This window comes from Podarcis filfolensis, assembly GCF_964270895.1.
Source record: "Podarcis filfolensis genome assembly, chromosome: 12".
Classification (NCBI taxonomy): domain Eukaryota; kingdom Metazoa; phylum Chordata; class Lepidosauria; order Squamata; family Lacertidae; genus Podarcis; species Podarcis filfolensis.
In genome coordinates, this window is record NC_139614.1 from 16,705,740 (window position 1) to 16,732,277 (window position 26,538).

General features: G+C 41.8%; 1 protein-coding gene across 2 annotated transcripts in view; it reads left to right on the forward strand.

Annotated features, from left to right (window-relative positions):
• The window catches only part of EOMES (eomesodermin), a 307,841-nt gene that overhangs the window by 172,106 nt on the left and 109,197 nt on the right, over positions 1–26,538 (forward strand). Inside the window, exon 1 of one of the 2 annotated variants that reach the window (XM_083578006.1) lies at positions 141–158. The exons of the other annotated variant lie outside the window; for it this stretch is intronic. The gene's annotated coding sequence lies outside the window, so the exon portion shown is untranslated. Of the gene's footprint in view, positions 1–140; positions 159–26,538 lie in introns of those variants that run through there. 2 annotated transcript variants of the gene reach the window in all.

Sequence of the window (26,538 nt, forward strand, 5' to 3'; positions counted from 1 at the left end):
AGACCACATGTATTCAATATAAATTTAAGATATTTAAAATATACGGTATTACAAAAGTTATATGAAAATAATAGCTGTGGTGATTCTGTCATGCGTCTTACTGATATTCCTGGTTTGGGAAGGGTTGAGTGAACAGAAACTTTTTAGAACCCATCAAGGTCAGTGCATGCCAGATTTGTTATACATTTTTGGAGGTTTTTTAAAAATAGGAAATCCTGTCCTTATTTACCTGGGTGTAAGCCACATTGAACTCAGTTCTGCTTACCTCTATGTGGATATAGATCAGGGGTAGGCAACCTAAGGCCCAGGGGCCGGATGCAGCCTAATCGCCTTCTCAATCTGGCCCGCGGACAGTCCGGGAATCAGCCTGTTTTTACATGAGTAGAATGTGTCCTTTTATTTAAAATGCACCTCTGGGTTATTTGTGGGGCCTGCCTGGTGTTTCTACATGAGTAGATTGTGTGCTTTTATTTAAAATGCATCTCTGGGTTATTTGTGGGGCATAGGAATTCGTTCATATTTTTTTCAAAATATAGTCTGTCCACATGGTCTGAGGGACGGTGGACTGGCCCACGGCTGAAAAAGGTTGCTGACCCCTGATATAGATAGATGTAAAGGAAAAGGAATTGCAGTGTTATTCACCGCTTTCCTCTGAGCAAGTAGACCAGTAGCTAACATACATCCTCGAGGTGTTGCTAGACTCCAGTACTGTACCAATCATCCCTGACCACTGGCCATGCTGGCTGGGGCTGATAGGAATTAGAGTCCAACAGCACCTAGAGGAGCACCTACTCCTGAAGTAGACTGTTAGGGTTGCAGTAGCATTCAGAAAGCATATGACTTGACAGTGACTAATAAAACCCTTGAAATGATAATGGAGTAAACAGCTGATTTGCATACTCCAGGCATAAGATAATCAGTGGCGTTGTGAAATCTGCCTTGTTGTCTTTTCTTTGTAGGCTAAACCATAGCTACTCCTTATCATTCATGCAGGCATAGTACAAGAATCCATGCAACTGAAAAAAAGTAGGCAAAACAAGCTGCAGATAATGTAGCATAAGTCAAAAATACCCAGCTTGTGAAAATATAACAATTAAGGAATCTAAGTTGGTAGATGTTCTGATAAATATTTGTAGGAAATGCTTGCAGTAATCAAAATATTTTATTTTCTGAGAATAGTTGGAGCCCAGGAAGATTTCAATCAGCTTTTCTTGTTCAGTAGAGGAGAATTTTCTCCATCCCCTTCAGATTGCTGGGGCATTTTCGAACAGATGGTGGCTGTACAGGTGGGAAAGTTTCCATGTGAACAGAAGGGTCACAAATGTACTTACTGAGAGGATAGACAGAACTATGGGGGAGAGTTTAAAGCAGTAGGCAAAGGGATGGGAAGTCTATACCAAACCCAACAGTGAGGAAGAGGTTGCTAAAATAAGCAGATGGATAGATAGCAGGGAGATAATAATGAATTCTGAAATATGGAATACACCTTTCATAATCAGACATAATGGAGAAGAATGGCCTAATAGCATAAACATGGAGATAAAAAATGATGTTCGGAATATTTTAAAAGTGCCAATGTAAGATGCACGGCCAATAAAAAAAGTAAAAGCAATATTGTGTGCACTTCCCATTATATTAGGCTGATTTGTATACAACACTAAACCATGGTTTAGCATTACTAGCATGACCTAGAACAAGGCTAAAGAAGCCTTGGGCTCACATGCTTGCCCCTCTCTTCCTTTGCATCATCCCCCACCGTTGGCCATTCTGGCTGGGCCAATGGGAATTGTAGTCCCAAGTATCTGGAGGGCACTAGATTGGCTACCACCACCATAAACACTTGTGCAGGAACTTGTTCAAAAAGTCCACATTGTGCTATTACACATAAATTATATCACAGTGGTCATGCTTCCACTTGTGAAAGAGGTTGTGCAAGCAGAACCACATCTTTGGATTGGTTTCATTTTTCTCACACAAAACAAGGTACAAAACAAAGGTATCCCTTTGGTAGGATTTTTTCAGTAGGATCCCAAGCAGTTATAGTACTTGTGTTATTGTAGTGTGGAGGCTCTTAAGTGTGATCTGTGAGTCTTGGCTTAAATAATGTTTCAGCTGCAAACTCACTAGGTAGCCGAAGGCTTAGGCAAACAACTATTTATGTTTGTTCAATGAGTTCAAGGTGGCATATATTGAGAAATAGTAGTGGGTATTGGCCTGGGTCATAGACAGCAGTCTGAATTAAACCAGTAATCAGCACCAAAGAATAAGGCTGCATTCCTAACACAGCTTGTTGTTGTTTAGTCGTTTAGTGTCCGACTCTTTGTGACCCCATGGACCAGAGCACGCCAGGCACTCCTGTCTTCCACTGCCTCCCGCAGCTTGGTCAAACTCATGCTGGTAGCTTCAAGAACACTGTCCAACCATCTCGTCCTCTGTCGTCCCCTTCTCCTTGTGCTCTCAATCTTTCCGAACATCAGGGTCTTTTCCAGGGAGTCTTCTCTTCTCATGAGGTGGCCAAAGTATTGGAGTCTCAGCTTCACGATCTGTCCTTCCAGTGAGCACTCAGGGCTGATTTCCTTAAGAATGGAGAGGTTTGATCTTCTTGCACTTCTTGCAGTCCATGGGACTGCACAGTACCACAGCTTACCTGAAAGCAAACCCTATTTGATTCAGTAGGACTTACTTCTGAATAGACACAATGAGGATTGTACTGTAGGTCAGAACTGGAAGATGAACCAGGGGGAAGGATCTAAGAACAAGCCAGAAATCAGAAACTGAAGTGTAATAAAGAATACAGGAGCATACAAAGCTCAAAAAGCCCTCATTGCTCGAACAAGTCTCAACTGGTGCAGGAAGCTCTCTGATACTTTTTCCTATCCAGCAGAACAAAATGGCCAGCCTGGGTAGGCAAGGTCAATTCAGCACCTGAAGTTACTTCACTGAGAACCTACAGTTCATCACATGCAGATGTTTCACACGCATCTAGCAGTTCTTAATTCTGCCCCATGTTTACCTAGTGTGCTGCATGGCTGAGCTTGAGCCCCCACTTCACCTCACTGGTTCCTGGTGAGGTCCTGTTACCTTCAGTTCACATCACCTTTGATATAGGGCTGATGACTCATTATAAGTTTGTTGAGAAGAGTTCATGTTTCTGATGCGTTTAGAAATCTTCACCGTTCAAAATCAATATAAAATATAAATAATCATAACAAAGCTAAAACAAGGTGATCATCATCATAATAAAAAAAGATCTAAAGCAAGGTGATTATAAGACTTTTTCTAATGTGGGCCTTTTTTTTACAGTGCATACTGAAACTGTGTTAAAAACTAATTAGCGGGCAGCCCCTTCCTCCCCTTATCTCCAACTGGGTGGAAAGCAAAAAATACAGCTGCAGGCTTAAAGACAGAGAATATTTTGTGGAATAAAAAGCTTCTCCTACAGAACCTAAATAAGTTTCATAAAAAGTAAGAACATGCACTGCTTCACCTTACTTTAAGTATCTAAGTTAAAATAATAAACACTAAAATAGAAAATGAGGAATGTCTTGTGTGAACAGAAGACAACTCCCTGGTTTAAAGATGGCTGAAAATCCATGTTTGTTTCATCTGTAACTAATGAATGTGACTGGTTAAACAGTGTGATTTGATCAACCGGTGCTTCATGAACCTATGTAAAATTAAACTATTCATATGAAAAATATCCAATGCTTTGGAATTTCGTAGCTGCGCCTTAATGTGCTCGGCCATTTTCCAGTGATTTCAATAAGTTGTGGGTTGTAACTTGAGTGGATTATTCTGAAAGGCTGAATCTGGCCGCTGAAACTGGCCTCTGAGGGATGTGATTGTAAACCCCTGGATTTATGCCCATTTTTATCTAGCTGAAGAATCTGGGCCCCTGTGTTTGGCAGCCCTGTATTTGAAATCCCTTTGGGTACCAGAACCACTCAGCTTTGCCTCTCCATTCTTTCTGAGCTTGTGAACAAGGTTCTAAGAATATTCCACATGGAAGCAGGCAAGTGCTGCTTTTATGATCACCAAGGGATGATGTTTCCCTGAAGCCTTTTCATGTTTCCTGGATAAAGCTGAGCTGCTGCCTCAAGCCCATTTGACTCACATATGCAATTCCCTTCCATAACCAAGTTTCATTGTGAATCTGGAGGGAAATGCCCAAGGGTCTATTCCTCACAACAATGTGGTGTGTGTACAGCATTTTACTGCACGCATGTAAGCCTTTCCTTTATGAATCAAGCCGTAGGTGTTTATCCATAACAACGAAGATATCTAATTGCATGAAATAAAGCACTGCTTTTCAGACTGAGAAGAAATTATTTAAGAATATGAAAGTAGGCTGCATTAAAAAGGTTCAAATCATATGAAATGTAAAAGGCAATAAAAGGGCATCTGTTTACAGAGCCATTTATTTTTGGTAGAGTTGCCGTGTATAACACCGAATGCAGCAAGTCTGATTTCATAAATAAAAATCACCTGAATACAAATTTTAACACTTGCACAACTATAATTTCAGATCCTGATGAATTTAATTGTTTTTTTGTTTTTGGAATTTCATCTGAAACTGAGGACTGTTCTGAATTTTAAATATGGGGGACTCATATTGTGCATTCATGGTGATTTGCGTTCAGTGATGGTATTGGGGTGGTTACATTTCCGAGCACATTTCAAAATGTTGGTGCTGACCTTTAAAGCCCTAAACAGTCTTGGGTCCAGTATACCTGAAGGAGTGTCTCCACCCCTTTTGTCCAACCCAGACACTGAGGTCTAGCTCCGAGGGCCTTCTGGCAGTTCCCTCACTGTGAGAAGCGAAGTTACAGGGAACCAGGCAGAGGACCTTCTCGGTAATGGCGCCAGCCCTGTGGAACACCCTCCCACCAGATGTCAAAGGAAAAAGCAACTACCAGACTTTTAGCAGACATCTGAAGGCAGCCCTGTTTAGGGAAGCTTTTAATATCTGAAAGACTATTGAATTTTAATATTTTGTTGGAAGCCTCCCAGAGTGGCTGGGGAAACCCAGCCAGATGGGCGGGGTATAAATGAATTATTATTATTATTATTATTATTATTATTATTATTATTATTATTATTATTATTATCCAGGCAACCCTGGATCACTTGGTGATCTTCCATAGAGCACTTGGCTGACTGGCTCCTTTTTTCTTGATGCGTCTTTCTGTGGGTTGCCCTACTGTGCTGCAGAACCATTGGCTGTGCATGAAGATTAGCTGCCATGTTACTTCTGGTCATTATAGCTGGCTTTCTGACCTGGTTAGCTTTGCTAGCTGGCTGAACCCACTCAGGGCTGCTTCAGGTGGCCTGTACATTGAGCATTCGCCCTGATTTGTTTGCACAAAGCATATGCAGAGGTTATATGATGTCCACTCTTTATTGAGCCCTCATTCTGGATATTTTGCATGGAAGTTATATGACAATCAGCATTCACCCCAATTTGCTTGTGCAATGTTTATATATTTACCTGTTAGCCATTTGTTCATCCCACACTTCTCAGTGCATTTCACCACAAAAAGTCATTGAAAGAAAAAAGTTGATTTGCCACACTAGGTTAACAGAGCACTTTAATCTAATTTTCGGGTACGTGCTTGATTTCCTCTCGCTAAATACTCACAACCTAGAGGTGACCTCAGTTTCTGTTGTTGTAAATCCATGCACACCTGGCAATTCTTCTTGTCTCACCTAGATGATCAGTCCCTTTGGGAATAAAAAAGCAAAGTTTCGGTCATTATCAGATGCCAAGACTCACCGTTTTGAAGGCCCTTAGAGACAAGACTGTCAGCACTCTATTGAACCACTGGTGATACCCCAAGTTTCCAGAGTTGACAGTTAAAATGAATGGCAAGAGCAGCAAATTCTCCTTTCCTTTGGCTCACAGTCTGGGAGGCTTACACAGTCTTAAGAAGACTTGACAGTGCAAGTGTTATATAAACCAATTATCCTTCAGATACCTGTGCAGCAGGTAGCTCACATTAAACCCACTCTCCAAATGAACAATAGTCTGCGAGAGATTAATTGGAAGCTTTTAAAATAACCCTGAAAATAGGTGTGCTCGTGTCAGTTAGTACACTGGGTTGAATTAAAGCATCATAAATGATGTGGTTTGCGTCTAATTGAAAGTGATTAATGCTGACCATGCAGCCTTGCTGTCTGCAGTAGATGTCTTCTGCATACATCTGTGGGGAAGTGGTTAGCACTGCCCTTCCTTGGTTTGCACCTCCAGCATAGTGCCAAAACACCTAGAGAGGGTGTGATGATTTATGCAATTAATGAAATGAAACCCCCCCCCCAAAATTGTGGGAAAACATTTGCAATTTTGTTCCCAGACACAATCATTTTCTTGTGCTGCACTGGATTTGTTTCATGCTTGGTTGCTAAAAAGATGATTGACTCATGCTGGTGCAGTGCTCATATTGCAGAGGGGTCCAGAAGGGGCCTGCATTCCCTTTTGCTACTGTTCACAGAAGGCTCTGGGGGCAGGATTTGGCTAAATTTGGGAGAAGTCAGGTGGTAGGGCTTGTGTATTTCATTAATTTGGGCCTTTGGCCAATGTGTGAAATATCACTGTTGCCTTTTATATTACTATTCTGCAACTGACACATTGGGATCTGCATGGCTCATGTGTTTCTTAACCTAAAGAGGAATGCATATTTTTTATGGGAAGAGAGTTAACAGAAGGGGCAGAAAGAGCGTAAAAGGAAAAAACCAGACACAAAGGAAGTTGGCCTCCTTTTTCTTTAATACTTGTGCAGAAGAGAGAATTTCTGGCAGTGTAGCTTTTCATAGGACTTTGGATTCACTTGCCAAAACTCCCTCCTCTCTCCTGTTCTCCTTTGCATCTTGTCACCTTTCACCAGCAACAGCCAACATTGGTACCCTCTAGGAAGTATAACTTCCATCATCTCATATCAGCATGGTCAATAGTCAGGGATGGTAGAGGTGGATTCCAACAGCATCTACAGGGCCACAATTTCAGTTTGCTGTTGAGGATTTACATGCCTGAACCCATACAAAAAACCCATACACAAAACAATCCCTGTACCTAGAAAATTAGGGCTGAAATTGAATTTAATAGAACTTATTTCTGAGTAGACGTCCATAGTGTCATGACTCCTGACACATAGGGCCGAGTTGCAAATGTAAAGTAGAAGCCTAGGCTAGAACTCTCCTCCTGGATAGGTTTGTTTTCTCTATAGTGCAACCTTTGTGTGTGAAAGTGTGTGTGTGAAAGCATTAATTCACGCATTACTCCCACTTGCAGTGGGAAAGAAATCAAAGCCCAGCAACAAACATGCCACCTAATATTCTATTTGTAAGAGTAAAGCGCAAAACGTAATGGCATTTCCTTACAATTTGTGCCCAATGCGTCTGGTTTAGGTTCTAGCTTGAAGAGCAGCCAAAAGCTAGGTAAAGGGACCCCTGACCATTAGGTTCAATCGTGGCCGACTCTGGGGTTGCGGCACTCATCTCGCTTTATTGGCCAAGGGAGCCGGCGTACAGCTTCCGGGTCATGTGGCCAGCATGACTAAGCCGCTTCTGGCGAACCAGAGCAGTGCACGGAAACGCCGTTTACCTTCTTGCCGGAGTGGCACCTATTTATCTACTTGCACTTTGACGTGCTTTCGAAATGCTAGGTTGGCAGGAGCAGGGACCGAACAATGGGAGCTCACCCCGTCGCGGGGATTCGAACCGCCAACCTTCTGATTGGCAAGTCCTAGGCTCTGTGGTTTAACCCACAGCGCCATAGTCTAAAACAGTATGCCCTCCTGATGTTGTTGGACCAACCCTTATCAGGCCCAGCCAGCATGGGGATGAAGGAAATGAAGTTCCGAATATTTGGAGAGAACCAGGCTGGAGATGGCTGTTCTAAGATGTATGGGTGGGGTCTAACAAATGGCAAGTGTGTTGTGCTTCATTCTTCCCCTTTCTTTCGATGTTAATTCACATACTTCCTCTGTGGGTTTATGTGTCCAATTGCGGTTCATACTAGAAGCAGAAGCAGCAGAAAATCTGTGAGAAAGATTGAATTTTGCATATAATTTCAGAAACCCTTTTAGAAATGAATTAAAGCCCTTCCACATAGCAGGAGAACCCTCAGGCATAATTCTACATAACTATTAATATGCAGTATAAAATATGCAGCATTTTCTCTCTCATAAAAGCAGTTTTACAACTGTGCTAAAGCTAAGTCATATTCAGGTCTCAATTTTGACCTAAGCCTATTTTGACCTTTTTCTTTTTCCACACTGTGAACACTAGACTTTTAATATTCATCAGTCTTGCATGCAAGTGAAAAATTAAGTAGATTTAGATGTGAAATGTTGGATCCTCTATGCATTACATTCTTAACCTAATTTTACATGTAACATTGTAGAAAACAACTTTGAACTTCTCTTATGACATTTTTGTTGTGCATGAATGTTGTTTTATATATGATAGAAAGTGGAAGAATACAGGTTCTGCATTTCTGTTTTACATATGTGATAGGACATCACATGTTTGTTTTTTTAATTACCCTTATTGAAGGGCCAGTCATTAATGAACATCGTGCAGAAGTATTAAGAAAGTTGGCCACTTTGGCACACAAAGGAGGAAAGACATGTTGCAGAAAATAACAAAAGGAAAACTACTAGCCAGCAATCTGTCCTTGAGAGCCAGGCCATTTAGGAGTTGGTGAGCACTTGGTGTTAGTCTTTGTGGAACAATCAGACCAATACTGGGCAATAAGGAATGATTGAGATAGTCTAGCTGTTTCCTTAAATGTGTCTAGCTGTTTCCCCAAATTGTTCTGGTGGTGTCAGTACAGAGTTGCACTGAAATTGGAGCCCTCAGCCCACCTCCAGTTAGAAACAATGGTCCATCTAGTTTAGTATAACAGTGGTTTTCGAACGCCTCCATAGTCGAATGTTTCAGAACTCAAACGCCAAAAACGTGGAAGCAAGTGCCTCTGTTTTCGAACGCGCCTCGGAAGTCAAACAGGAAACGCAGCTTCAGTTTTGAGTTTTCCGTTTTGAGGCTTCCACTTTCGGTTTTCAAACGTTTCGGAACTCGAACGGACTTCTGGAACGGATTATGTTAGAAAACCGAGGTACCACTGTATATACACAGACAGGCAGAGGCTCTCCATCAATTTAGACAGGGTCTTTCCTAGCTGTAAGCAGAGATGCTGGGAATTGAACCTACAGCCTTCTTCCTACACATGTGTGTAATACCAAATGAAACATTGGCTTTCTGCACACAAACCTGTGCTCTCTTACAACCTCTCCCTAACAACAACAACAACAACAACAACAACAACAACATAATTCCACTAGGGCTTATAGTAAAACAAATGAAATCGTCAGTTTCTCAAACTGGATTGGCTAATTAGTGGTTTGAAGCCAGTGGTTTTAGACTTTGGATGCCGTAAAGCAGAGCAGCAGGTTTTCTTAACGGAATGCTCTGGACTGGAGAATTGCCGCCCCATTCTGTGCAGCCATTCAGTGGCAGCATCACAGTGCATCAGGGGTACAAATGAGAGACAAACTGGATCTGCCAAATAACTTCATTGCTCAAAATTAGTAGGTCTGGGAGTCGCCTCTGTCTTCAACCCTGGAGAGATGCTGTAGATAACACTAAGGTAGGTGGACCAGTGGTATGACTCAGATTATAAGGCAGTTTCCTATGCTGCTATCCTTCAACAACAGTGACAGTGATGGCTGATGAATGAGCACTGATTTTAAACTTTGGAACACAGATTTTAGTTGAAGGAGTGATATTTTTTAATATAAATGAGTTTATAGGGAATTTCTAGTTACGTTTGCCTCTTGATGCTGAAGAAGCGTATGTTGCTGTTGTTAATTTTGCTGTCCGGTCTTTGACAAAGATTGTCAAAATCCGGCCTTTGATAAAAGTTGATTGATTGATTGATTGATTGATTGATTGAATCCTTCAACAAATTAAATTCCTTTAGAAGCACCTTGTTTCTTTTGGTAGCAGGACTGTAAACACTGGCAGAAAAGAAGAAAAGAGAGCACAGTTCTATGCCAGATAATTTAAATTAAACTGAGCATGCCATTTGGCTCATGTTGCAGCAAAACATGCAAATGACTCCAAACCTTCTGAGAATGTTGTCTTCAGCGAAGATAACACATCAGAAAGGAGAGCTCATTCCCTAGGTTGTGCAAAATGGATTTCTGAGGAAGAGACGCATGCCCCTACTCAAAGAAGTATGAATCCTAAAATGCCCTCATCTTTAAACACTTGCTGCCATCTTAGGCACTTGAAGACAAATCAAATAAATATTTTAGTTTGTGAGCACCATATGGCTAACACTTCACATTGCGGTGCCAGCTGCCAATTTGTTTGTTGGTGTTTGGCTTTCAAGTTACTGCCTGATTGATAATGAAAGCATACACTTTCCATTTCTTTGTCAGCAGTTAGAGGTATGTTTTCGAGTTCAAATACAGTTAATGTTGAATGGAAAAAATTAGGCTTATTCCCCACTCCCATTGTTTGAATGAATTGACATATGATCTACATAGTATATATATAAAATTTTGGCTATAACTGATAGGAATGGAACCACCATATTCAAAGTAATATTTACCAGATACGTGAGAGTAAGGAAGACTACCGCCATCATATCATGCATGCTGTAAGCTCTCATTAGCACATAGTTGGTCTTCATTCCTAAGAGAATGCTGGTCTAATAGAGAATACACATACAGTCGTACCTTGGTTGACAAATGTCTTGCGACTCGAACGCTTTGGCTCCCGAACACTGCAAACCCGGAAGTGAGTGTTTTGGTTTGTGAATGTTCTTTGGAACCTGAACGTCCAATGTGGCTTCCGCGACTTCCAACTGAGTGCAGGAAGCTGCTGCAGCCAATTGGAAGCCGTGCCTTGGTTTTCAAATGTTTTCGGAAGTCGAATGGATTTCTGGAATGGATTCCATTCTACAACCAAGGTGTACACACACACACACACACACACACACACACACACACTCTCTCTCTCTCTCTATTAGGGCTGTATTTCCTTGGAAGAAATCTCAAAGAGGTTACTTGATAGGTGAGGCTGCCACCCCCTCTCCCTTTCTGCAATCCTTCCTTCCTTCCTTCCTTCCTTCCTTCCTTCCTTCCTTCCTTCCTTCCTTCCTTCCTTCCTTCCAGACACACCCTTTCTCTCTCCTTCTCTTTGTCCATTACACTGCTGTGGAAAGGGTAAATCAATCTTGTCAAAGGTCTGAACTGATAGCTTCCTCCCCCCCTTCCCTTCCCTTCTCATGTCACTCAGCCCCCAGATTTCCCCACCTTCATGAAATTAAGCTGCAAGATCTAGATGGACCTTTGGTCTGATCCAGCAATAATTTATTCTGCGTTTAATTAGTTTATTTCCCACTACTTTTTTTTAAGCCTTTGGTCCTTTATATTTAGTTAATATAATTAAAATATCTAACTTTCTTGTTTCACTTCTGTTGCCTTCTGAAATATTGACCAAAACATCTTACTTTGGCTAGCTAAGATTGCCATGAATAACTTGAGATCATCCATCCCACCTGTGACAAAGTGATGAGTTTAAGGGAAGGGATAACATCTAGGCCAGTGTCTACAAATGGAACACTTGCACATGGAGGTTACCAGATCATCTGTCTCCATATAGTAGGCTGTTTGCCTGTACAATGCACTGCCTTGTAAAATGCATTGGGCATTTCTTCTCTGTTCCTCTTGCTCTACAAACCCATAGAAAAAATGGGATGGGAATATTCCATGACAAAAGTGTAAGATCTGCCGAAGAAAGTTTTAAATCAGAACAGAATGAATTATTTCCATTTATCTTCACTTGAGATTAATGCCTGCCCTTCTGTTATTTTCTTCTTCTTCCTGGTAACATATCCGAAGAAATGGCCGTATTATCCCTTTCCAGACTTTTCATGCCAGTGAAATAGAGGTTGTGCTACACCTGATTCTTCTTTTATCCTCTCTTTTTGGAGACGCTGCTCTGATGAGACGTTCATGCCCACTTGCCCCACATATGGTTGTGGGAAATATGCAGTCAAACCTAACAATGCATATTCTTTCTATTTAGCATGTGGAGGGGTTAAGACCATGCAGACTATAGAAAAGTAATTGGTAGAGAAGGCTCCGTGTGGTGTCATTTCCCCTCCTCTCCTGGGAAGGAAGAAGCAAAATGAGTACTTCCTGTTCCTTCTCCCCCTCTCTTCAGCCAACTGTGGGGGCAGACATGTCTCAAAGTTAGCAACAGGCACTGGCCTGAAACTGTTTTTCGGTAAGCACAAGTATTTTACCTTCATTTAATTTAAGGCTGTTGCTGCTAAGGACGAGTGCTTGACTGTGAGTAAAATGTATATTTTAAACTTAGTTTTCAATCTGTAGCCTGTTTCTTTGAAAAATGTGGTAATGAAGGGGGAGATCAGCCTAACAGCTAATTCCTATACAGTAGTACCTCGGGTTAAGTACTTAATTCGTTCCAGAGGTCCGTTCTTAACCTGAAACTGTTCTTAACCTGAAGCACCACTTTAGCTAATGGGGCCTCCTGCTGCTGCTGCGCCACCGGAGCACGATTTCTGTTCTCAAACTGAAGCAAAGTTCTTAACCCGAGGTAATATTTCTGGGTTAGCAGAGTCTGTAACCTGAAGTGTATGTAACCCGAGGTGTCACTGTACTTTCAATTAAACTGCCTAAGATGGGATTTAAACTGTTTAGCTCTGTGCTTTTAAATGCAACTGGTAAGCTGATCCTTTTGTCTGTGAACCAGCATATGTGGGGTCTGTAACGGAATGAAATATGGTCATTAAAATCCATCAGTGATGTCATATGTGATGTCAGGTGAGGGGAAGGCACAGAAGAAACCAAAAAGAAGCAACCAGGAGCTTAAAGAGAGTTTCTGATAGTTAACCCTGTCAGTGCTGATCAGCTGCACATAGTTGACAGGGAGCCTGACTGCTATCAGCTTCACTAGAGAGCTTCATGTCAAGTGCAACTGAGGGAGACTTGCTTTCTCTGTTTGGAGGAAGTGGTTTGGATTCAGGTGTCTGAAGAGGGGAAAAGCTCCATTTACAAGGACTCAGGGCTGACCTCCCACAGAGCCACCAGCAAATGCCACCAGTAAGTCTCTTAGAAATCTCCTCTTTTACGATACCAGATGCTTCCAAAAGCCTGGAAGTTTAAAGCTGATACTGGCTTCTCACATCCTTGCCAAGGCTGGTCCTAAACCTTTTCTTCTTGTAAGGGGCTTATCCACACTTACCACTTTTCAGGCAGAGATCTGTGCTTTAACACTTTGTGTCCAAGTGTGTGCTTTGATTTTGTTTGCCCCGAGCTTCCCCTGCAAAACCCTACTCTTTAAAGCTGAATCAGAACAAGGTCTGTTCCAGCATTCCACAAATTGATATTTGCTCCACTGCGACAAAAAAAGAAAAGTAGGGCAGGGGGGTCCTAAGACACAGATGTATAAATTTTCTATCTCAAACCTTTATTGGCATATAGACAAAATTCGGAAAGGTTCAGTACAATACAATCACTCGGCAAAATCTGCATCTAACAAGTAAAATGCTGTTGCATAACATTCACAAATCCTCATTGCATGTTGCAGAAACCTGGCTACTAAGGATCTTTTAAATTGCAGACTGTGTCTGGAAAGAGCAGAGGAAAGGTAAGTGTGGATAAGCCCAAGATGGCAAACACACACAGACACCAATTCCATTTACAGAGGACAATTGCATCTGCAGTTGAATCTTCCTTCAACATCAGCAGAAGGACATTGGAGGGCAGAAGGTTTACTGTACTTAGGAGGCAGGGCAGGCAGGCTGGCTTTATAGCACACTCAAGTTTGAACTCTTAACACTTTGCTGCTCATCCCTGCTCCCTGCTCCACCACCTCAGCTTTGTTGTTGTTGTTGTTTAGTTGTTTGGTCGTGTCCAACTCTTCGTGACCCCATGGACCAGAGCACACTAGGCACTCCTGTCTTCTACTGCCTCCAGCAGTTTGGTCAAACTCATGCTGGTAGCTTCGAGAACACTGTCTAGCCATCTCATCCTCTGTCGTCCCCTTCTCCTTGTGCCCTCCATCTTTCCCAACATCAGGGTCTTTTCCAGGGAGTCTTCTCTTCTCATGAGGTGGCCAAAGTATTGGAGCCTCAGCTTCAGGATCTGTCCTTCCAGTGAGCACTCAGGGCTGATTTCCTTCAGAATGGATAGGTTTGATCTTCTTGCAGTCCATGGGACTCTCAAGAGTCTCCTCCAGCACCATAATTCACAAGCATCAATTCTTCGGCGATCAGCCTTCTTTATGGTCCAGCTCTTACTTCCATACATCACTACTGGGAAAACCATAGCTTTTACTATACGGACCTTTGTTGGCAAGGTGATGTCTCTGCTTTTTAAGATGCTGTCTAGGTTTGTCATTGCTTTTCTCCCAAGAAGCAGGCGTCTTGTCTCGCTGTGCCTGATGGAAGGCTGGCCCTAGACATTGCCATTGGAGGGAGGAATGGGAGAGCAAAAATACAACAGCACTGGGTTTTTTTGCAGCACTGTCTGTGGACATATGTTGCTTTCCTACTCACAGCAAAGCCAAAAAGGACCCCTGCTTGCTGCGTTGGGCATGATGCAGACGGAGCAGGAATGGGAAAGCGCCATAAACCCATCTTTTTATTTGTGAGGGCTCGGCAATTCCTAGCTGCAGATGAGCAACAAGCTGCTTTTTCAATGGCTGTTTTAAAGTGTGCCTTAACATTCAAAAGCCAAGAAAAGAATGGGAGAAATTTGCATTTCCAGTCCACATTATAGGCGTTTCAGTCGGTATTGCTAATTGCTTGCACACTTCCCAAATGCACTGGAGTGGACAGGGCTTTTGCATGGTGCCGCACTTGGCAGTTCCAGGTTTTCCACTTGGCGCATAACATTTTTGCGAGCCATTTTCTTTTCCCTCCTCAAGCATGGCGTAATAGGCTTTAAGTTTGTTAAGCTGCGCTGCCAGCCCCCCTCCCAGTGCCCTGCTGTTCTATTATATTGAACTTGTAAGCGGGACGCTCTGCCAGCTTCACCCAGATTACTGCTGCAATAAGGGCCCTGCTGAGTGACTAGTGTCATGATAAGTGCTAAGAAGGGAGCTCACCATCTTGGCATACTGTTCTCATCTTATTAAATTCAGCTTTGTGGAAGCAGGGAGTCTGCCTCTCGGTCTGGCTGGCTCTACCTCGGTCCAACTGCTACTGTCAGACAATATGAAATTAGGAGCCACCACAGCTAATGGCAGGTGCTGCACCACAGCTGAGGAGTTGGGGAGGAGGAGGGGGATGGAGAAAGAAAGAAAAGGAAGCAGTGTGAGTGTGTGTGTGTGTGTGTGTGTTTGTGTTTGTGTTTCAAGCCCTCGACAGATTTAGAACCTCCAGCTTTATATATGTTGGTTCAGACCCTTATATTTTAAAGGGCCCTAAAATTAGATCACCCCTAGGCACTCAGAAAAAGGCAAGGCTTTATTTACATTGGTTAAGATCCTTCTTGAAGGAGGGACAGTTGTAAACCAGGGTGGCTAACCTGCAGTTCTCCAGGTATTGCTGGACTCCATCTTCCCTGACCATTGGCCATGCTGGTTGGGAAGTCCAGCAACATCTACAGCAAACCACGTTGGCGAAAGCCTATTTAGAGGTTTAACTCTATTGCAATTATCTGTATGGGTTAGTGATGATCTGGATTTATTCAGGCGAAGCTCTTTGTAAATTATTCTACTTTTGGTGTGTTCGTGTGTGATTTTCATCTGGCAGCGCAGTACTTTTCCTTCGCCTCTTATGTTTGGGCAATAGTCTTTTGTATCATTCTTATGCTTTTAATTAGGTCTTTTATATTGTCCTTCGGAGACTACTTTTGCTATAGCTAGATGTTTGCCTGAGATGTGATGATTATTTCCACCTATGTATTAGGTTACAGATCTGTAATATTGGAAACAGCTCAAAAATATACCGTATTTATTTAAAAGTCCAGATGTGATGAGAGATGTAAAATTCGCTATTGGTGTAAAAGATTAAGTGGCTTCCTTCCTTTAACAAAAAAAATAATGCAGTGTTTTCCAGCTGTCAGAGAATTGCTTGAAAGACTCCCCCTCCTCAGTTAGTGCTCTTTCTTCCTTCTGAGTGACACCCACCCCCCCCACTGCTATTTATTTTTAAGGATCCCTTGCGCTCTAGGTGCAACTAAGAGGAATCAGCATGACTGCTGGTGCAATGCCCATGCTGGACTGTAGAACATATAGTACCATGGTGCTTAAAGAAACCAAACCTTTTAGAAACATTTTTATTGAAATGAAATGATTTTTTTCTACATCATACAAAGCAATTATACAATAAATTGAACCTTGTGAGTCTTAATGCTTTACACGTTTTAGAATACCATACTTACATATGCTGGGACACAACCAACAGGGTATAAAAACAAGGCATAAAGTCCTAAGTAGAAGAGACTCTCCAAAAAGATTTATGAAAGATTGGAGCCTGTACCTTGCTATGAGTAGAGTTAACATAAAAGGTGAAATACAACCATGTGCTCAGAAATGTATCCTGTTTTATTTTGTCCCTGTCCAGTTTACTTTTGTTTTTTTCTTTCAAAAAATTGGCTAATGTCATTTGCCAAATCTTACCATACTGCCTTCACGAAGAAAGTCGTTTTTTGCTATTCTTGCAGTATGTTATCTCTAAATGAGCCACAGTTAACAAGTGCATTACTAGCTCTTTATGCAGGACTGATTTATTTAGACCTCAGAAGATAGAGAGCAAGTCCAGTGCTGAGTGCAGTTGAACTAAGCAAAAACTTTTTGCCAAAAATCCTGAACCAAGGCACAACCCAACTTTAATGTTTTAATAATCTGAAAATGAAATAGGCAAATCAATAGGCAAGGAAGGGAAATCCATAAGCAGTCAGCATGCTCTGCTTGTGTACATACCTGGTTGTTTGCCAATATATTAAAAAGCTCCTTATTTAAATCAACTCAAATATAAATTTAATGTGTTTCCAATTTAATGTATACTTGACTGTTTTGATCAAGACACTGATGTAGAGCACAGCTCTACAGTACAGTATATCAAATTGAGATCAGTACAAAATTCAGCCTTAAAAATCCACCCTCTTACTGTCAGAATAGCTAAAACCTGGCAGGCTGCAGTTCAGCAGTCTACTTTCTGGCCCTGTCAGTCTTCATAAGAGTGACAAATTTGATTAGATCCATTGAGAGGAGTGACTAATATTAAAAAATCACTTTTACTTCTGCCCTTGAAATGGCAGAAGGCAGACTGACAATCATTTACCACTACAATAAAGTAATGAGATGATATATAAGAACAAAGAACTAGGGATCTGATCCAGCAGGATTCTTATATTCTTCTGAATATATACAAATTGTTGTTACATATAAAATATGATATTTGAAATTCTCATCAATATTGTAATATACTTTTTTTTAAAAAGCCTTCCTAGAAGTTTCTGGTGGGTCTCATTCAACCGCAACACTGTTCCTACTGAACTCATAAAGGTGCCTACCAATTTAATATTTAAGCATGTACTGAACTTATTTCTGTTTCACCAAAGCTTTTCATAGAATTCATTTGATTGAGAGTTGGCCATTCATTCTGTATTTTATGATATTTTAATACTTTTATCGTGCACCACCGTGAAAGTTCCTTATGAGCTGGCAGTTTAGAAATCCTCCTATAAATAAAATACATATACAGGAATTAATTTCAAAATTGTTGAGCTACAGAGACAGCATACAGACAGCCCTGCTCGAAGTGCTGCTAGTGAAACAACCCAAATAAATGCCACCTGAAACATGGCTTTCTCAGGTGATATTAGGAGATGAGCTGGTTCATGTAATGAATGGTGTTCTCAGTCCAGTGATAATATTCACACAGGCTAGCAAAAATTTTATTAGTTAACATTATACCTTGATTTGCATCCAGTTAGGCTATCAGTGTGATTATCTAATCAAGGGTCTTATATGATCCCACCAGCCTATAGATGTAAGGTAAAGGTATAGGACCTCTGGACGGTTACGTCCAGTCAAAAGCGACTATGGAGTTGCGGCGTTCATCTCACTTTCAGGCTGAGGGAGCCGGTGTTTGTCCACAGGCAGCTCTCCGGGTCACGTGGCCAGCATGACTAAACCAATTCTGGCGCAACGGGACACCGTGACGGAAACCAGAGCGCACAGAAACAGTGTGTACCTTCTAGCCATAGTGGAACCTATATATCTACTTGCACTGGTGTGCTTCCAAACTGCTACGCTGGCAGGAGCTGGGACAGAGCAACAGGAGTTCACCCCGTCACTGAGATTCGAACTGCTGACCTTCCGATCAGCAACCCCAAGAGGCTCAGTGGTTTAGACCACAGCCCCACCCACGTCCCTTCTCCTATAGATGTGATAGAATGTGGCCTGCTGCATTCCATACTGGCAGTAGTTTCCAAGTGAGGAGCTGAGTGAAGCAACCCGAGTAAAACCCTAAAAGCCACCCTACTGCATAGTTTGATTAGTCTGCAGGGTGATTAAGACCTGATAGAACCAATGAGTACATCAGCTACAATTTGAACACCAGGCTGAAACCAGAGAACGACCAGTTATCACCATTGGTCTCTGCCCAGCCACAGCAAAAGCAGCCTCAATGTATGCAGAGATATGCATACAATGTTTGGTGTTTGTTAAACCAGACAATAGCTGTTGGTTAAGGTGAACTGGGATGGCCAGTAGTGTAATATTGAATTGGATCCTGTGCCGGAAATGAGGTTTTATAAAGTATCTGCTGCTTATCTGTTTTATATTCAATGAGTTAAATTGTGTACAGATTTTAATTGTGTAGTTAATAATGCTTTATTGTTTTGGTGTGATCTTTTATTGTAAGCTCCTTTGGGAGTCTCTATAATCCTGAAAAGTGGCATAAAAAGTAATTTAAATACAATACAATAAATAAAGCCCTTTTGAATTCAATGGGACTTGCTTCTAGGTAAGTGTGTATAAGACTGCAGCCTAAGTTCCTGTGACATAATAGTATCAGCAGTTTAATCTTACCCCCCAAATTAGAAAAGCAGTTCAGTCTGCTTCTTTTTTTAGTGCTCCATCAGAATTATTGCCCAAATTATCCAACACAGAATTTGTGCTTCAGGGAACTTTAGAGACAGCCGGGGAAGCTAACAGCAAATGGGAATTCCTCTAACAAATAGATTCTAATTGCTTTGTAAACAATAATTGTAGGGAATCCTATTTGGGACTGTATCATGACTGGCTTGTAACTGTATAGCACCGTACATGCTAAAAGGGGAGGCGGAATGCTCACGAAGCAAAATGCAATAAGCAATTTCTTTTGGGGGACGAAGCAGATTATAATATCATTGCATAATAACAATGTGCTAATTGCTCCTTTTGACCATGTGCCCGTTTTACTAAGCTTTTGCGTCAATGTGCTCTGTACCCTGAATTACAAAAGTAACGCTGCATTATTTCACGGCACAGCTTTGAAAATCTTGGTAGGACATTATGTATTAGCATTAATTAGATGCAAAAAAGGGGACAGAACAAAGGTACTCACTAGCAGTTTAGAAAAGCCTTGGTGATAATGACACGGATTACAATTGTTGCATTTTCTTTCAACTGATGCTGGAGAAAGCAAACTCTCAACTTACGGCATGTTACATGGAAGTAAGTCCCACTGATTGTTGTGGGATTTGGTTCCAGGTAATGTGTCTGGGAATGCACAATTTGGGATATGGCATTTCAGGATTTCCTCTCGGTAATAAATGCTATACAAAACCCCCAAGAAGCATAAGCAATAATTGGCATCAGTTCATTAATTATCTAAGAAACAAAGTGTGAACTCCTTAAAAGGACAACTGGCGTTAATGTTTTTCCAAATATATTTGAAAAATAGCAGTGATATCACAAAAAAACAAAATATGGTTGGTTCATGACATTGAATGGGGCAGAGAGTGTGTCATTTTGCCCCATCTTTTGCTATGAGCTTAAATTCAAAAGATAGTGAGATAGCCACGACTGCCTATAAAATGGATATTCGCATATATGATTCGGTGAGTGGGCCTGGTTGTCTGTCTCTGATGTATTTCAGTTTGCCAGTAGTTATGATGTTCCCCATGCATTGTTATTTTTGTTCATACTAAAATATGCTATTGTTTTAGTCTATACAAATGCCTAAGAAGATCTTACCCAATAGTTTTTAGTTTTGTGCTGTTTTAAAACGCGGAATTTTAATTGTAGTGATTGTGGTTTTTATAATGCTGTAGCTTCGATTCTTAACTGAAGTATTAAGCAGTATAGAAATTGCATGAATAAAAACAAATAAAATATGATAGTACAGAGAGCTGTGGCTTTCAAATTGGCCATTAGCTGTGGTCATAGGTTATGGCCACAGGATAGGCATGTAGCTGAGAATAAGTACCCCAGGTTCCACAGAGTATGAAGGAGGACTTGGATTTATTGGTGTATGGAAAGAATCCTGTGCTTGCCCTGAATAGGGGGCATGTGGTGGTAGCTGGGGACTACCTCTTGAGAGAAGTAGAGCCAGCGGTGTGTTGTTCTGACATGTTTTCACAGAAGACATGTCATTTCCCTGATGCATGTGTCCAGGATATGATGGGAAATGTGGCCAGGCTCATAAAGCCTAGTGACTATCCCTTCCTGCTAATCAGTGCAGGAATAAACAACACTCCCAGGCACAGCTCTGAGTGTATTGCAAGTGACTATGAAGCTCTGCAAAAGAAGCTGAAGGGCCATGGGGCACAGGTAGTTTTTTCATCACTTTTTCCTACTGAAGGCTGTGACCTAGGAATGGAGAGGCGAATACTGGAATGACTAACTATGCAGAAGACGTCATCAGGAAAGGTTTGGATTATTGGATCATGATCTGTTCTGCAATGATGAAGAACTTCTGGTGAGAGATAGGTTGCTCCTCACAAGGATTGGGGAGAATGTGTTTGGCAAGAGCTTTGCAAACTTGATCAGGAGGACTTCAAGCTAAGTTCTGTGATGGAAGATGATAAAATCCTTGAAGACAGCATGGTGCCCTGTAATGTGGACATGAGCATAGAAAAACCAATATAGTGTCATGTGTGGCTGGGTGATATATCGATAAATTGTCCCAAACCACTTTGAAGTCCATGTCATGATACCGGTTTCATAATTTTTGACCTGGCAATATATCGTGAATGATGGTTTGTGCATGTGCGCTATGCCAAAATTATGATGCAGGAAAAAATGTGAAGTCAGCCAATGCCTCTACATAGATCCATCCTTATTTCAAACATTGTGATATATCAGTATATCACAATCTTTAGCTGGTGATAGACAGAAAAGGGATCCAATATTATCTTGGCAGAAGGAAGACCAGACGATAACCTAAAAAATGAGTCAGCAGTGAGATGCAACAGCCAAAAGTATATAATACAACTGTAGTTTATGTGAACAGAAGTATAGTGTCCACATCACAAGAAATCGTGGTACCATTGTATTCTGCTTTGGTCAGACCTCACCCTGATCATCTAGTTCTGGGCACTACCATCTAAGAAGGATGTTAATAAACTGGAACATGTTCAGAGGATGTTGACAAAGTCAATGGGCCGGAGACCAAGTCCTATGAAGAAAGTTTGAAAGAATCGGATATGGTTAGTTGGAGAAGAAGCAATTAAGAGGTTATAAGAAAGTCATCTTCACATTCTTGAAGTGCTGTCATGAAGCTGGTGGACCAAATTTATTTCCCCTTTTTCAAAACCCACACCAATGTGTTCCAATTACAAGAATTGGAGAAGAACTTGCTGACAGTTTGAGTTGTTTGACAGTGGAAATGGCTGCCTTTGAAAGTGGTGGACAGTCCTTTTTTTGTAGAGGTTTTTAAGCAGAGGCTAGATACCTACCTATCAGGAATGGTGAATGTTTGTTGAATTGGCAGGGAGGTCAACCAGGTTCCTTTGAGATCCTTTCCAATTCTATGATTCTACTTGGAAAGGTTGAGAGCTACTAGAATGCGTGAAGAATGGATGGGAAGCTCTGCATTTGGACCTCTTAGCCTTCCTGGTCCTTTTCAGCCCCTGATCTGTAGTGAAAAATACACAGCCCACCAGCACTACCACCTCCCCCAGAAGAAAAAAGCCTTTGCAAAGGGATTATCTCTTATGACATGCTTTAAGAGGTCAAGAAAGAACCACTATTAGCGTGGTCTGCTTCTCTTTGCAAAGCTGAAATGTTTTCTTTACATAACCTTTTCATTTAGCAGGAGAGCTGGACCTAGAATAAAACAAGAAGGAAAGGGGGAATATTTCATTTTAGCACCTTTCAACATCTGTGCACCATTGCCCACTGCTAAAAATTGCCCATTGTTTGGGACAGAGGGCATAGGTGGCTTGTGTCGGTGCTTTTTCCCTCCTGCTGACTGAGCACATACAGTCGAAGTCTTTTCTATCTCCCCTATGCCTGATGTCAACATTAGATGCCATCTTTAGTAACAGCTGTGGCAGGCGCCAAGTGACAGCAAAAGGCAAACAATGGAAGACAGAGCCAAAAAGTTGAAGTCCCTGCTTCCCTCCACAGGGCAGCCATGGTATGTAGAGACTGGCAGTCTGGGCATAGGACACAGCTGTTAAAAGCATTTTAGTTTTCTAACCTGAATCTCTGGGAAACTTGATGATTGTAAGTGACTCAGATAAGCATGTTTCTTCCCCCACCCCCAACTTCCCTTGAAACACAGCCAAAGTGAAGTTTGCAGAGTTTTGACTTCCTAACACTGAATAAGGACAGCTGGATTCAGCACATGGTATGCCAAGGGTTTCTAAAAGGAACCTCATATATGTTGAACAGTTTACAGTACATTGTCCAAATGAAAATGTGAAGCATTGAATTAAATGGTCAAATAAGTCGAATATTTTCAGGAATGCATTGCACGTAGCTGTGAGTCAAAGGGCCCCAAATTACATATGATGTAAAAAGTGTTGTAGTCAAGAATTTTTTTTTTTTTAAAAAAAAACAGCAGTAAGGGAGGGCAATCAGTATCAGGGCTCTTGCACACAGAGAGGGAAGTTAACTCTTCCCTCTGCATCGTGGTCTGCCTTCCAACCAAAGCTGAACGTAAGTAAAACCCTGCTAGATCAGACCTATTGAGTCTAGTATACAATTAACCAGATACCTATTGGGAAAACCCACAGGCAGGACATGGGTGCAAGAGTTCTCTGCCATTGTTGTTTTCCCACAACTAATATTCAGAGCTGTGCAGCCTCTGGTCCTGGTATAGGTAAAAAGGTGAAGGACCCCTGGACAGTTAATTCCAGTCAAAGGTGACTGTGGAGTTGCGACCCCCCATCTCGCTTTCAGGCCAAGGGAACCGGCATTTGTCCACAGACAGCTTTCTGGGTCATGTGGCCAGCATGACTAAACCACTTCTGGCGCAACAGAACACCATGATGGAAACCAGAGCGCATGGAAATGCCCTTTACCTTCCCGTCACAGCAGTACCTATTTATCTACTTGCACTGGTGTGCTTTTGAACTGCTAGGTTGCCAGGAGCTGGGACAGAGCAACGGGAGCTCACCCCGTTGCGGGGATTCAAACTGCCAACCTTCTGATCAGCAAGCCCAAGAGGCTCAGTGGTTTAGACCACAGCGCCACCCACCTCCCTACTGATAACCTGAAATGGCACTCTTTCAGTTTCCTTCCAGCAATTCTTTGCACTGTGCCATTTCTGAAAATTCCCCCTACACATCCAGAAACTTGATGCACTGCATATGGAAATGTGTGTGTGTGGGGGGGGTGTTTCAGAAGCCCTTCTACTTGTTGAGATCTGGACCTGTATCTCTGAATTTTTTTCTTATGGGTGTGTTATCTTTACAGCCTATTCTCAGTGATCTGATTCCTAGATACCAAGATCTTAGTTTTTAAGTTGGAATATAATAATATAATTTTACATTTGCATGATCCTTTTCCTAATGAGGGAGCACCATCCTTTGAAAACTGCAGGACAGGCGTTATCATATTTTTCTCCTTAATAAAAAAGAATTCTCTAGATGGGGTAGGTGACTAAGCAAGCACATGGTTCAAGATCCTCATTTGATTATTTTTACTTCAACATTGTCATTGGTGGCAACTTTTGCACTGTCATTTTCTAGGGCAAAAGTAGTGTTTTTATTTCCAAAGTATGTTTATGTATCAAGGCAAAAGATTTAAACTCCATGTTATTCCTGTAGCTGCTATTATTTCAGTGAATTCACAATGCAAAGCTGCACATACTTTTTAAAAAATCAGGGTTGGCAAACATTATTATTCTTATAAGCTTAAAATATGAGGAATGTAGAAGCAGTTGTATAGAATGGTGGCGTGGGGGGGGGCAGGGGGCGAAAGAGAAATGTCAGTGGCACATCTTGCAAATGAAGTAATACACCTGCCCATCTAAAGGTGCTCTACATAGGACCATTAAGTCCAGGTTCTAAAAGCTGCACCACTGGAACTAGGAAAGGAGAAGAAGGGAAACAGTTGAATGTTTTTATTATAAAGATATCAGCAATGGAAATGTATATTTGAATGTGAATGTCATTTTGGAAATGGTAATACAGTCATGCCTTGGTTCTCAAACAGAATGTGTTCCGGGAGTCCGTTCGACTCCTGGAACCGTTCGAAAACCAAGGCACGGCTTCCGATTGGCTGCAGGAGTGTCCTGCAGCCAATTGGAAGCCACAGAAGCTGCGCCAGATGTTCAGCTTCTGAAACTCATTTGAAAACCGGAACACTCACTTCCAGGTTTCGATCGTTCGGGAGCTGATTTGTTTGGGAGCCAAGGCGTTTGAGATCCAAGGTACAACTGTACTTAAAATTATACAGTAAATAAAATTATAAATAAATAAAAGCGGCACCACTGCCAGCTTTGGATTTGGCACGACTAACGATATATACTTACTTGACATATCCTGGAAAACACTATCAAAACAAGGAAGTAGAAAAGCTAGGAGGCAAGATGGAATGGGTCTGCAAAACTGAGGCAGAATTCACTATAAGATATCCATGGCTGGGGGTGGCGAGAAGGGAAAACAACCCGGAGTGTAAGTGACAGTGCTCCCAGCAGGCAGGCTGCTGAACTTCTGCACCTTGCCTCCTCTATGACCCTCACTTCACCAGTCCTCCTCATTCCAATGTAGCCTCACATTCACTGCCTGGTCACCTCCTATTGAACCAAGGTGAGAAAATAAGATGGCGTTAGCTCTATTAACACATTTGCTCAAGTGAAATGGAGAGACGGGGAGTCAAGGCCTTGTCATGTTTTGCATCAAACTGATGCAACAGGGTCTGCTGGGGCCTTGGGCTTTTGGAGCGGAACCTGGCCGTGGGCAATTAGAACCATCAAGCCACAAAGTCAGCAGCCGCTCTCGACTCAGTGGGAGAAGTTTGGGCTTGTCGGCTAGAATTCCAACTTTATTCTCTCTTTTGAGGGAGCCCTGCAATCAATATGGATCATTGTATAGCTTTCGCGGCAAGCGACAAAGAAAATAACCTGTAGTGACCTCATCCTGCATGTGTGGTCAACATAGATTTCGTATCAAATCTGGCAACTGGAAATGAAAACCTAAGGCTTTTGTGGTCCTTACTTCTTACAACTGTCCTTTTCCGATATTTAATCAAAAGAATCTTCCTGACATCTTTAAAACCTGATGGCCAGGAAATAAACGCCATCCTGGCTGCATAATGTGTTTGAAGCCCTGACTCAATGAAAGTTTCATCCCATTTAGGAAACTATGCTTTTAAATTACAAACTGCATTTTAAACGTATTTACAGTATGAGAAGGAGGCATACATTGGGAATCCAACGTGGGGTAGTGGATCTGTTGTTTGATTCCTCTTGAGAACAACGGAAGATGCCTTATATGAACTCAGACTATTTGTCTATCTAGCTTAATATTGTCTCCACAAATTGGCAGTAGCTCTAAGTTTTCAGACAGAGGTCTTTCCCAGCCCTACGTAGTGATGCCAAGAACTGAACCTGGGACAATCTGCTTGCAGTTTGGTGCTCCACCACTGAGCTAAAGTCCATTTCCTCTTGTGTTTCTACATCTTCCTCCTGGATGTTGATGTTCTTTAGAACAACACTAGCAGGCTGGCTGACAAGAACCCTGCGCTTCATCCTGATAGGTTTTGTACCAATTTATTATTCCGGTGCCTCAAATTATGGACACTCACCTTTGGATCTGGCTATTGACTTTGATGTGTGAAAATGTACCACAAAAGGTTATGCATTTGGTTATTTTTTTAATTACGACATTTATACCTCACCATTTGTTTGTTTGTTTGTTTAACATTTATACAGTGGTACCTCGGGTTATGTACGCCTCAGGTTACAGACACTTCAGGTTACAGACTCTGCTAACCCAGAAATAGTACCTTGGGTTAAGAACTTTGCTTCAGGATGAGAACAGAAATCATGCTCCAGCGGCGCGGCGGCAATGGGAGGCCCCATTAGCTAAAGTGGTTCTTCAGGTTAAGAACAGT